Below are 14,535 nucleotides of genomic sequence, written 5' to 3'. Positions count from 1 at the left end.
AGATATCCTATGTTCATTGATAGGAATCTTAATTTCATTAAGATATTAATGCTGAAGCTGAAGCTCCATACTTTCGCGACCTGATGGGAACAGCTGACCCATTAGAAAAGACCCTGATGCTGGGAAACACTGAAGGCAGGAAGAGAAGGGGACAACAGAGGTTGAGATGGTTGAAAGGCATCACCAACTCAATGGACATAGGTTTGAGCAATCTCCATGAGTTGGTGATAAACAGGGAAGCCTGTCCATGGGACTGCAAAGAGTCAGACATGACTGAACGACTGAACTGACTGAACTACTCAAAATAACCTACTGGTTCAACACACACCCAATCAAAATTTCAACAGCTTTTATGCAGAAATGGAAAAGCCATTTTCTATTGAGCTATGCTCAGATTTATGAGAAATTGCCAGGAACCCCATATAACCAAAATAATCTTGAAAAACAAGAACAAACTTTGAGAACTCATACTTTCCAATTTTAAAATTTACTACAAAGTTACTGTAATTGAAACAGTGTGTTACTGGTATGAAGATGTTTGTATAAATTGATAGATTAGAACTGACAGCCCAGAATTAAATCGATACATCTATGGTCAATCAAATCTTCCAAGTCTATTTAATGGGGAAAGAAAAGTTTCCCAGAAGAGATCATGCTGGAAAACTAGATTTCCACAGGCAAAAAAATGGAAGCTAGACCACTTATCTGAAAATTAATGAAGGACCTAAATATTGATGTTTATCTGATTAAATCTGATAGAGTGTCTGAAGAACTGTGGATGGAGGTTTGTGACATTGTATAGGAGGCAGTGATCAAAACCATCCCCAAGAAAAAGACATGCAAAAAGGCAAAATGGTTGTCTGAGGAGGCCTTACAAGTAGCTGAGCAAAGAAGAGAAGCAAAAGGCAAAGGAGAAAAGGAAAGATATACCCATTTGAATGCAGAGTTCCAAGAATAGCAAGAAGAGATAAGAGAGCCTTCCTCAGAGATCAAGACAAAGAAGTAGGGGAAAACAAAAGAATGGGAAGGACTAGAGATGTCTTCAAGAGAATGGGAGGTACAAAGGGAATATTTCATGCAAAGACAGGCACAATAAAGAACAGAAGTGCTATGGACCTAACAGAAGCAGAAGATATTAAGAAGACGAGGCAAGACTACACAGAACTATACAAAAAATATTAATGACGCAGATAACAATGATGGTGTGGTCACTCACCTAGAGCCGGAAAACCTGGAATGGGAAATCAAGATAGCCTTAGGCAGCATCACTACGAACAAAGCTAGAGGGGTGATGGAATTCCAGTTCAGTTCAGTTCAGTCGCTCAGTCGTGTCTGACTCTTTGTGACCCCATGAATCACAGCATGCCAGGACTCCCTGCCCAACACTAAGCTATATCAAATACTGAAAGATGATGCTGTGAGAGTGCTGCACTCGATATGCCAGCAAATCTGGAAAACACAACAGAGGTCAGTTAGTTCAGTTCAGTCGCTCAGTCATGTCTGACTCTGTGACCCCATGGACGGCAGCATGCCAGGCTTCCCTGTCCATCACCAATTCCCGGAGCTTGCTCAAACTCATGTCCATCGAGTTGCTGATGCCACCCAACTATCTCATCCCCTTCTCCTCCTGCCTTCAATCTTTCCCAGCATCAGGGTCTTTTTCAAAGAGTCAGTTGTTTGCATAAGCTGGCCAAAGTATTGGAGTTTCAGCCTCAGGATCAGTCCTTTCAATGGACATTCAGGACTGATTTCATTTAGGATTGACTGGTTTGATCTTCTTCATGTCCAAGGGAATCTCAAGAGTCTTCTCTAACACCACAGTTCAAAAGCATCAATTCTTCAGTGCTAAGCTTTCTTTATAGTCCAATTCTAACATCCATGCTTCCCTGGTGGTTCAGATGGTAAAGCGTCTGCCTGTTATACAGGAGACCTGGGTTTGATCCCTGGGTCGGGAAGATCCCCTGGAGAAGGAAATGGCAACCCACTCCAGTACTCTTGCTTGGAAAATTCCATGGATGGAGGAGCCTGGTAGGCTACAGTCGATATGGTCACAGAGTTGGACACAACTGAGCAACTTCACTGGTTCACTGATTCTCACATCAATACGTGACTACTGGAAAAACCATAGTTTTGACTAAATGAACCTTTGTTGTGACAGTGGTCACGAGACTGGAAAAAGGTCATTTCATTCCAATCCCAAAGAAAGGCAATGCCAAAGAATGTTCAAACTACCGCATTATTTCACTCATCTCACATGCTAGCAAAGTAATGCTGAAAATTGTCCAAGCTAGGCTTCAACAATACATGAAATGGGAAATTTCAGATGTTTAAGCTGGATTTAGAAAAGGCAGAGGAACCAGAGATCAAATTGCCAACATCCATTGGATCATAAAAAAAGCAAGAGAATTCCAGAAAAACACCTACTTCTGCTTTATTTACTATTCCAAAGCCTTTGACTGTGGATCATAACAAACTGTGGAAAATTCTTCAAGAGATGGGAATACCAGACCACCTGACCTGCCTCCTGAGAAATCTGCATGCAGGTCAAGAAGCAACAGTTAGAACTGGACATGGAACAATGGACTACTTAAAAATTGGGAAAGGAGTATGTCAATGCTGTATACTCTCACCCAGCTTACTAAGCTTTATGCAGAGTATTTCATGTGGAATGCTGGGCTGGATGACCCACAAGCTGGAATCAAAAATTCGGGAGAAATATCAATAACCTCAAAAATGCAGATGATGCCACCCTTATGGCAGAAAGCAATAAAAAGTACTAAAGAGCCTCTTGATGAAAGTCAAAGAGGAGAGTGAAAAAGTTGGCTTAACTCAACATTCAGAAAACTAAGATCATGGCATCTGGTCTCATCACTTCATGGCAAATAGATGGCAAAACAATGGAAAAAGTTACAGACTTTCATTTTGGGGCTCCAAAATCACTGCAGCCATGAAATTAAAAGACACTTGCTCCTAAGAGTTGGTAAAGAATCCGCCTGTAATGCAGGAGACCCCAGTTCAATTCCTGGGTAGGGAAGATCTACTACCCACTCCAGTATTCTTAGGCTTCCCTTGTGGCTCATCTAGTAAAGAATTTACCTACAATGCAGGAGCCCTGGGTTGATCCCTGGGTTGTGAAGATCCCCTGGAGAAAGGAAAGGCTGCCCACTCCAATACTCTGGCCTGGAGAATTCCATGGACTATACAGTCCATGGGGTCATACTTGATTTCACATTCCAGGATGTCTGGCTCTAGGTGAGTGATCACACCATCATGATTATCTTGTTCGTGAAGATCTTTTTTGTACAGTTCTGTGTATTCTTGCCACCTGTTCTTAATATCTTCTGCTTCTGTTAGACCCATACCATTTCTGTCTTTTATTGAGCCCATCTTTGCGTGAAATATTCCCTTGGTATCTCTAATTTTCTTGAAGAGATCTCTAGTCTTTCCCATTCTACTGTTTTCCTCTATTTCTTTGCACTGATCACTGAGGAAGGCTCTCTTGTCTCTCCTTGCTGTTCTTTCGAGGTCTCCCAACCAAGACAGCATATTAAAAAGCAGAGGCATTACTTTGCCAACAAAGGTACATCTAGTCAAAGCTATGGTTTTTCCAGTGGTCATGTATGGATGTTAGAGTTGTACTATAAAGAAATCTGAGCGCTGAAGAATTGATGCTTTTGAACTGTGGTGTTGGAGAAGACTCCTGAGTGTCCCTTGGACTGAAAGAAGATCCAACCAGTGAATCCTAAAGGAAATCAGTCCTGAATATTCATTGGAAGGACTGATGCTGAAACTGAAACTCCAGTATTTTGGCCACCTAATGCAAAGAGCTGACTCATTGGAAAAGACCCTGATGCTGAGAAAGATCAAAGGTGGGAGGAGTAGAGGATGACAGAGTATGCAATGTTTGGATGGCATCACTGACTCGATGGACATAAGTTTGAGCAGGAAAGCCTGGCATGCTGCAGTCCATGGGGTCACAAAGAGTTGGAAACAACTGAGCAAATGAACTGAAGTGAAATGTTGATATAACAGGTAAAAAAATAAAAATTTTAGAGGAAATCATATGGGTAGATTCTCCTGTCATTGGCTTGGCAATTGATTCTTATATATGATAATAAAGAGCCTGAGCAGCAAAGGAAAAATACCAGATAAACTGGACTTCACAAACTTAAAGACTTAGAAAGAAAACAAATAAATAAAAAATAAAATATTTTGTGTACCTAAGGGCATTGTCAAGAAAATCAGAAAACAAACTACAGAATAGGAAAAATATTTGCATATCTTACTTCTGAGAAAGGCTTATATCCAGAATACTTCTATAGAACTGTTGAACTTCTGTAACTCTACTTGGTCTATTGAGTTTTCTATAATATAAATACCATAGATTGGGTGACTTAAATAACATTTATTTCTCACAATTTTGAAGGCTTCAGAAGTCAAGATCAACATTCTGATAAATTTAATCTCTGGTGAGGTTCCATTTTCTGGTGTTATAACTGTCTTTTCTGTGTGTCCTCACATAGATGAGAGGGCACTGGAACTCTCTGGGGTTTCTTCTTTAAGGCAGCAATTGCATTAATGAGGACTCTACTCTTATGACCTGACCATCTCCCAAAGCCTTATCTCCAAATACCACCATATACAGGATTATGCTTCAGCATATATTGTTGCAGATGAGGCACAAACATTCAGTCTGTTAAGGTAACAACAAAAAAGACAAACAATCTAATAAAAAGAAGAAAATTTGAATGGACAGTTCTTCAAAGAAAATATACAAATGGTTAGTAAGCACACGAAGAGTTGCTAATCATTGTGCGTTGTGTTAAGTCACTTTAGTTGGGCCGACTCTTTGAGACCCCATGGATTGCAGCCCACTAGGCTACCCTGTCCTTGGGATTCTTCAGGCAAGAATACTGGAGTGGGTTGTCATTTCCTCCTCCAGGAGATCTTCCCAAGCCAGGGATCGAACCCATGCCTCTTATGTCTCCTTCAGTGGTGGGTGGGTTCTTTACTAACTATGCCACGTGGAAAGTGGAAATGCAAATTAAAGCTGCAGTGAAATAACACTTCATATCCATCAGGATGGCTTTTTTACAAAGCAACAAACAAAATAACAAGTGCTGCTGAATGCCTAAAGAAATGGAATCCTGGCACAACTTGGTAGGGATGTTAAATAGGGCAGCCACTGTGGAAAACACATGAGGCATTCCTCAAAATTCCTAAAGAGATGGGAAAACCAGACCACCTTACCTGTCTTCTGAGAAACCTGTATGCCGGTCAAGAAGAAACAGAACTGGACATGGAACAACAGGTTTCAGGATTGGGAAAGGGGTATGACCTGGCTGTAATTGTCACCCTGCTTATTTAACTTGTATGCAGAGCACATCATGTGAAATGCCAGGCTGGATGAGTTACAAGCTGGACTCAAGATTGCTGGGGGAAATATCAACACTCTCAGATCTATGGATGATACCACTCTGATGGCAGAAAGTGAAGAGAAACTACAGAGCCTCGTGTTGAGAGTGAAGGAGGCGAGTGAAAAAGCCTTCTTAAAATGCAATATTAAAACAACAACAACAACTATGATCACGACATCCAGTGCTGTCCCTTCACGGCAAATAGAAAGGGGAAAGGTGGAAGCAATGACAGATTTCCACTTCCTGGGCTCTAAACTCATTGCAGATGGTGACTGCAGCCATGAAATTAGAAGACTGCTTCTTGGCAGGAAAGTTTTGACAAACTGAGACAGTGTGTTAAAAAGAAAAGACATCACTTTGCTGACAGAAGTCCATATCATCAAGACTATGGTCTTTCCAGTAGTCATGCACTGATATGAGAGCTGGAAAATAAAGAAAGCAGAGCACCAAAAAAATTGATACTTTTGAATTGTGGTGTTGGAGAAGACTCTTGAGAGTCTTCTGGAAAGCAAGGAGATCACACCAGTCCATCCTAAAGGAAATCAGTCCTGAATATTCATTGGAAGAACTGATGCTGAAGCTGAAGTTCCAATACTTTGGCCACCTGATGCGAAGAGCTGGCTCATTTGAAAATACTCTCATGCTCAGAAAGATTGAAGGCAGAAGGAGAAGAGAGCAACAGAGGATGAGATGGTTAGATGGCACCACTGATTCAATGAACATGAACTTTGGCAAACGCCACGAGATGGTGAGGGGCAGGGAAGTCTTGCATGCTGCAGTTCATGGCATTACAGAGAGTCACACTAAACTGGGTGATTGAACAACAGCAACAAATGTTTCTTCCAGTAGTCATATTTGGATATGAAAGTTGGACCATAAAGAAGGCTAAGCACCTAAGAATTGATGCTTTCAAACTGTGGTGCTGGAAAAGACTCTTGTGAGTCCCTTGGGTAGCAAGGAGATCAATTAGTCAATTCTAAAGGAAATCAACCCTGAATATTCGTTGGAAGAACTCATGCTGAAGCTCCAATACTTTGGTCACCTTATGGCAAGAGCTGACTCATTGGAAAAGACCCTGATTCTAGGAAAGATTGAAGGCAAAAGGAGAAGGAGGTGGCAGAGGATGAGATGGTTCGATAGCATCGTAGACACAACGGACATGAGTTTGAGCAAACTCTGGGACATAGTGAAGGGTGGGAAAGTCTGGCGTGCTACAGTCCATGAGGTCTCAGAGTCAGACACGACTTAGTGACTGAGTAACAGCAACAATCTGCAAGCCAAAGAATGCCAGGGGTTACTGGCAAACACTAGAAACCAGGAAAAGGCAAGAAGGGACTCTCCCTTGGAAACTTCAGAGGAATCACAGGGCTGCAGACCCTTTAATTCCATACTCTGGTCTCCAGAACTGTGAGAGAATAAATTTCTGTTGTTTTAATGCACTTCATTTGTGGTACTTTGTTATAGCAACCCTACAAACTAATAAAGTATATCAAAGTGTATATGCCCTTTGTATTAATTAATTTAGAATTCTAAAATTCTTTTGGTTCAACAGTATTACCTTAAAATGAACAGGAACCTGAAAACAAACAAACAAAAGCACTCAACAAACAAGGAAGTAGCCCTGAGCATCTTCCAGTTGACCTTGCATCAGCACCTGTCTCAGTGTGTCACAGGGCACAGTTTCGAAAAATAAGGAATTCAGGGTAGTGTTCTTATTTGATTTATGTGGAAACAGAGGCTTAAATAAATTTCTTCTCTGATGGACAGTGGTGACAGACCACTCCCACTCCAATGTGTATGTGCTTTCTTAGTGCTTCATAATGTCCTATAGTCTGCTGGGCTCTGACTTAAAAAAAGATCTTCTTATTGATTTTCTTACCATAAAATTAGTATGTTTTATCACATAAAAATTTATTAAATCAAAACAGTAAAAAGATGAAATTACTGGTCTAATTAACACTTTATAAAAGAGCCCTAAACATTTGGTGGATTTACATATAAGCATTTAACTCGCAAATTAAACCCTGCAGCCTCTGCTGGATAGTCTCTGCAGTCAAAGGAATAAAATCAATCTGGCAGACAGAATATACTTACACAGAAATAATGTTTTCTTTCTTTCTCCTTTTTTTAAAGAAATAATCCACAACTGTGAAAATTTCCTTTCCCTGTCACTCACTCCACTCATATTTCTCTCTTACACTCTGTAACCACTAAGCATCTTTATCCTCATTCTTTCCTTTCCACAACTTATATTATTTCCTCTCAGCACAGACCTTACCCTTTTCATCCGCCTCTCTCATTTAATGTCTCTCTCTCATTCTCCAGTTTCTTTATTAGAAGACCTAGGAGATGTCATCATATAAATAATTTGAACAGAATGTGGAAATAACCTAAGCATACGTATTTTATCTGATACTGTTATTTACACACATACACATATACTAGTTTGTCAAACTTCAATAAGAAGAATTTTCTATTTTCACCTTTTTCTTCTAAAGATTAGTTGTGTTCATCCCTTTATACTTTTTCTTATTACAAAGTTAACAAATATAGGCATTATATTTTAATTTATATGAAAAATTAAGCAGATGCATTTGTGCTAGATACTTATTTAAAATATATATCAAGGTTATTTTAAATGAATAAATGCAGTATATAGTATTGTAAAAAAATAAATAAATCATAGAATACTGAAAAAATGAGACTTCTCTCTTCATGTACTGGCTATAGAGAGCTTGAAGGTGTTTTACTGCCATACTGACAATAATAAAGAACAAAAATAAACATTCAGTTGTGACTTGTTTTGAACCTATTGTAAAACTAAGCTCACAGAAAAACCAGTGCTCCAGAATCTAGTAAGAGACAGCAACCTGCAAAAAGAAAAGAGGTGAGCACTGATTCATGTGGTACAGATGCAAATGGGTACTTGCAACAGTCATTCTATGTGAGTAACTTGATCACTTCTGAAACCTGTGTTGGGACTCATGGAACACTGTGATGCCCCTGAGATTGAAGGGATCAGAGGACTCCGCCCTGTTGAAGTCAGTAAAACAAATCGCACTGGGCATTCCCAGAAAAGATCAGAGTGAGTCCTAAGAAAGTTTCCATGGTAGTGCAATGGAGAAAGGTAAGAGCAGTTATATGGGATGGACCCATCTCCTCTATACCCACTGTGGAACAAAGGCCTTAATTTGCAACAGAGGTGGACAAAGTTTACAACCAGGAGAGATTCTACTCCTGAGGAAGTGGAAGACCTTGAACTGGCTCAGAACCAAACTAAGGGAGGAAAAGAAAACTAAGAAGATAACTTTCCCCAAACTGAGGACACTGTGACTGCCTAATGCCATAGGTTAGACAGAGAACGTCCCTCAAGTCTCCACAGCCAAGAGTCAAACCCTGAAAAATAACTAATTGTAAAAACCTAAGAATGAAGGACAGGAGAGCATGAAAAATGAACTTTTCTGAGGCACAGAGCAAAAAGAAGATCAAGGCTCAGGGTTGAGCAAACATCCTAAACACACAGTATTGTATAGGAATTTATAGCCGATTTTGCAGTCATAATACATCACCCCAGCCAAAATTCCAAGTTGATTAACTCAAAAACTTGAAATGCGTACCCATTTTCAGGGCTAGAAACTATTTACTTGAGTTTCTATTGCTGTACACAATATGGCAGGTTTTCAAAAAAACCTATGAAGACATACAACAATGTATGAGAAAACACACTCTTAAGATATACAGTAAAAATCAAAGGCCAACTAGAAGATAGGACAGATGTCAGAATTAATGATAGGAAATAGAAAGTTGCCATAATTAACAGATTAAAAGATCTAATGGGAAAGATTGACAATAAGCAGAGTTACACTGGCAATTTCAAAAGAAGAATGGAAACAAAAATAATCAAATGAAAACACGATAAGTTAAAAGCACAGTAACGAAGAGATAATGGCTTTGATAGACTCATCTGTAGACTTAACATAGCTGAGGGATCATTCAGTCAACTAGAAAATAGGTCAACAGAAGTTATTCAAACTGAAAGACAAAGAAAAAAAAGAGAAAAATACAGGCATACTGACAGATATTGTGGATTCAATAGCTATCATACTGAATCATATGGGAGATTATAATATGGGAGACACTGTGGACTCAGTTTCAGACCACAAAAATAGGTCACTATCACAGTAAACTAAATCACAGAAATATTTTGGCTTCCTAGCGCATATAAAAGATTTTGTTGCTGTTATTTAGTCATTAAGTCGTGTTTGACTCTTTGTGACTCTGTGGACCACACATGCCAGGCTCCTCTGTCTTCCACTGTCTCCCAGAGTTTGCTCAAATTCATGTCCATTGAGTCAGTGATGCTATCTAACCATCTCATCCTCTGTTGCCCTTTTCTCCTCCTACCCTCAATCTTTCCCAGCATCAGGGTCTTTTCCAATGAGTCAGCTCTTACCATCAGGTGGCCAAAGTATTGGAAAGTATTCAGCTTCAGCATCATTCCTTACAATGAATATTCAGGGTTGATTTCCTTTGGGATTGACTAGTTGATCTTGCAGTGCAAGGGACTCTCAAGAGTCTTCACCAGCACCACAGTTCAAAGGCATCAATTCTTCAGGCCTCAACCTTCTTTATGATTCAGCTCTTACATCTGTACATGACTACTAGAAAAACCATAGCTTTGACTATATGGACCTTTGTCAGCAAAGTGATGTCTCTGATTTTTAATATGCTGTCTAGGTTGGTCATAGCTTTTCTTCCAAGGAACAAGCATCTTTTACTGTCAGGGCTGCAGTCACTCACTATGGTGATTTTGGAGCCCTAGAAAATAAAATCTGTAACTGTTTCCATTTTTCCCCTTCTATTTGTCATGAAGTGATGGAACTGGATGCCACAATCTTAGTTTTTTGAATGTTGAGCTTCAAGCCAGCTTTTTCACTCTTCTCTTTCACCTCATCAAGAGGTTCTTTAGTTCTTCTTAATTTTCTGCCATTAGAGGGGCATCATCTATATATCTAAAGTTACTGATGTTTCTCCTGGCAATCTTGATTCCAGCTTTTGATTCATCCAGCCCAGTATTTTGCATGATGTAACCTTCATAGAAGTTAAGTAAGCAGGTGACATTATAGTCTTGTGGTACTCTTTTCTCAATTTTAAACCAGTCAGTTTCTCCATGTCTGGTTTTGTTTCTTCTTGACCTGCATAAAGGTTTCTCAGAAGACAAGTAAGGTGGTTTGGTACTCCCACCTCTTTAAGAATTTTTCTAGAAATGTGAAATGCTTTGTTTACTCTCTCAAATGATTGCATACTGTCTTATCTCTATGATTAAGATAGCCTAAAATATCGGTATACTGATAGTCAGTTAGTAAACATTGGGATGCTATGAAACACATGACATAATCATGACATAATGACCTAAACTTTTAAAGAAAGTTGTCGTAAGAACAGAGATTTTATATAAAATGCAAATTTCAGGAAAATAACTCCCATGTTTTAACTTCTCTGTCTTATTGAATCATTAATCACACTTTCAGTGATTCAGCTGATAAGAGGCAGGTTAGCTACAGAAGCACAACATAAAACTTTCAGAAGTTTATAGACTTTCCTCTGATTCCTGGAAAATGTGAATGCTTGCTTACAGCAATAGTTTATTTTCTAATACCATGACACCAAACAATTTCAATGTGAACTTTTGGTCTTAAATTCTGTCTGTAAATATCTTTGACCCATTCCCATCAAGATGTTTAGACCATTCCATTCTCTGAATCTGAATGAGTATGACTGCCATCTCAAATAACACACTGTAGAAGTGACTCTTGGTGACTTTTGAAGCTAGAATAGACTGTGCCTTATACCTTCTGGGAGCCTCAATCATGACGAAAGGAGGTCAGTGACCAAGTAAAAGACCACAGAAGGGGACTATCTAGACAAAGAGAGACTGAGAACACTACTGAACAGCACCATCTGATTCTCGGCAGCATCCAGATCCACGAGCAAAATAAGTGATTGATATCGTTCTATGTCACGTACTTGGGTTAGTGTGTTTGGAAGCCACAGATAAGTGAGAGTGATTTTGTTTAGAATTATCCCCAGAAGTGTTACTGCATTTAGATACATAATCTGCTGTTCCAACTAAGTTAATAAATAGCCTTGTATCTAAAACTCCTTGAAATGATAATGTTTCTGTGATCTCTTTGTATTTTTTCTGAGATGATTTTTCTGTGTATTTCAAAGCCTTTAGCTTTACTGACAACTAGATTTGTCAAAATTCCTCTTTCTTCATGAATTCAATTGAGTTGCTTATAGCAATGGAAAACAGTTTTGCATGAATCATCTTTATGAAGCCTTCAATTAAGCAAGTTTCCTGGTAAATCCCCTTCATTTGCTTGGGTGTCTTGACAGAAGAAATCTGAACTGTAATGTTCAAGTCAATACTGTGCTCTCTATATTTTAAACAGCAAGAAAAACGTGAACCAAATTTTTAAGTAACTATAGATTAGATGAGAGGATGAGACAGAGGATGACAGAAGATGAGATGGTTGGATGGCATCACCAACTGGATGGACAAGAGTCTGAGCAAGCTCCAGGAGTTGGTGATGGACAGGGAAGCCTGGCGTGCTACAGTCCATGGGGTCGCAGAGTCAGACACGACTGAGCATCTGAATTGAACTGACTGATAGAATATTATTTTCATTTCTTAGTCATCCCTTTCCTTTCAGAATCTGAGACAAACTTTGTAGTATCAAACTGTATCAAGCAATAGGGACACTGGAATCCATATTACTAAATTGTGTTTAGAGTCTTATTACTGATTCACTAGAAGAAACTGGAAAAATTGCTTAAGCTTGCAGGACGTAAAATAATACATCTAAAAAATATGTCCTTCATTTACACCAGTACTTATTCTTCCAAAATTAACCGTTTAGTATATTTGAGAAATGTTTATAGAAATGCCTAAGAGTTGAACTATAACTTTGAAATGTGATATAATATCAAATCTCAAAAGCTGAAACCGAAGTAAACACTCCAGCCAAGAAGTTCAGAAATTAAAAAAAAAAAAAAAGTACCAGTTGCACATAGGGGCTTTCCAGGTGGCACAGTAGTAAGAACCTGCCTGCCAGTGTAGAAGACACAAGAGACACGGATTTGATCCTTGGGTTGGAAGATCACCTAAAGGAAAATATGGCAACCCGCTCCAGTATTCTTGCCTGGAAGCTCCACGGACAGACGAGCCTGGCAGGCTGCAGTCCAAGGGGTCGCAAGAGTGAGGCAGGACTGAAGCACCTGAGCACGCAGGCACACATGCATATCGAAGTCACTGAGGGCTGCCATTAGGAAATAAGGAGGTAGTTAACTCTCCTCCTTTCACCTCTGAGGTGACTTGCTTCTCAGAATATTCTCTCCTTACAAGATTTTTTTTTTTTTTTTGGCTCTCTCTTGCCTTGTGACATCACAAATTACAGGCAGAAAAGGAGAAAGAATACTTAAGTAATAGTGTCAGGAAATGGCAATAAATTTGTACTTCAACAGCTATGTGTCATATGCTTAGTCAAATAAAGCCCAAATTAAAATAGGAAACGTATTTCATAATATTTCCCTTTATTCTCATAATCCAAATTGAAGTTAAATACATTGAGATTTTACACATTCCTTGATCAACTCATTTAGTGATTTAATCAACCCACTCCTTAGCCAATGTGTTAATTATGCCAACTTTTAATAATGGGCTCTCTGAAGACTCTAGGAAATGAAAATAGGATGCATGTAGTTATAGTTCTTTCCATCATATTGTGCTAGTGAGCCTGGGGTGGCTGAGGATGCTAGGAGCTCTGTTAAAAAAAAATTGTGCTACTAAAATTTTAAACAATGCAAAAACAATTGAATACCCATAAAGTCATAACAATTACTACTTCATTCTCAAGCATGAAATTCCTTCAAATTCTGGAATATCATAAGTAGTCTAGAGATCAAACAATTATGAGTTAATAATTAAATTTCAGTATCCAGATGCAATCAATTAGTCATCCATTAAGTGATTAAACAAATATGCATTCACATGAAATAATATCCATTGTATACAAATGGAGCATTTTTTTTAACATTTTAAAACAAAAATGAATTATACCTCTCTCTATTATATAATGAAATAGCAAAGACTAGGTTTACTCTCCAACATTAAAATGAAAACCAGAAGCTGTACAAAATATATGAAAGAGCAGTTTTCCAGACACTGGACATCATGCAGAAAAGGACTATGGTACCTAGAGAAAGGTTTAAAGGCAAACCGAGAAACTATTTAACTGATGACTAAGTATTTAAACTTTTACTTAGTCTGGACATGCCATACAATGTCCAAACTAATTCAAAGAATACAACAAAAACCTGGAGCCAACAATTTAAAATCACAAAGTATATTATCCAATCAAAAGTTACCAGGCATGCAAATAAATAAACAAGCAAAAATGTCTTTCAAACCAAGAGAAAGTCAATTATTAGAATTAGAGTCAAAATGATAGAGATAATAGAGTAATCAAACAAAGATATGTGTACAAAAGATTTTATAAATATGTTCTATGCATTTAAGAAGGTAGAGGAAAAGATGAATATGATGATGAGTGACATATAAGGCATCTGAAAAAATTCAAATCAGCTACCACAGATTTAAAATTTATTAAATGAATAATACACTGGATTGAATTGACAACACATGAGACACTGCAGACAACACAATGGAAAATATCCAAAATGAAACATATGGGTAAAAGTGGATTTAAGAAAATAAGTAAAACTCTGTTAATCAATGGTACAATTTTTCACCACCCAATATCTATATATACTTGCAAAAAAAGAAGGAAGGTATAGAGGAAAAAATAAAGTTGAAGAAATATAAACTTTAGAAAAGTTGTTTATTTGTAGATAATATGGTGATCTATATAGAAAATCTTAGGTAATCTACAAAAAGTCTTGAAAAATATTAAATGCTTTCATCAATTTCTCGGACACAAATAAATGAAACTTTACATTTACAAAAATCAGCATTAAAAACAGCAGAGAAACATGTGAGAGAAAACCATAAAGAGAAAATAATATGTGGAGTCTCCTAAAATATTCAAATGCAAAG

The sequence above is a fragment of the Moschus berezovskii genome, chromosome 8, assembly GCF_049115385.1.
Source record: "Moschus berezovskii isolate FMDL1 chromosome 8, NW_MosBer_1.0, whole genome shotgun sequence".
NCBI lineage: Eukaryota > Metazoa > Chordata > Mammalia > Artiodactyla > Moschidae > Moschus > Moschus berezovskii.
The sequence above is the reverse complement of the archived record's forward strand: the minus strand, read 5'-3'. Positions refer to the sequence as shown.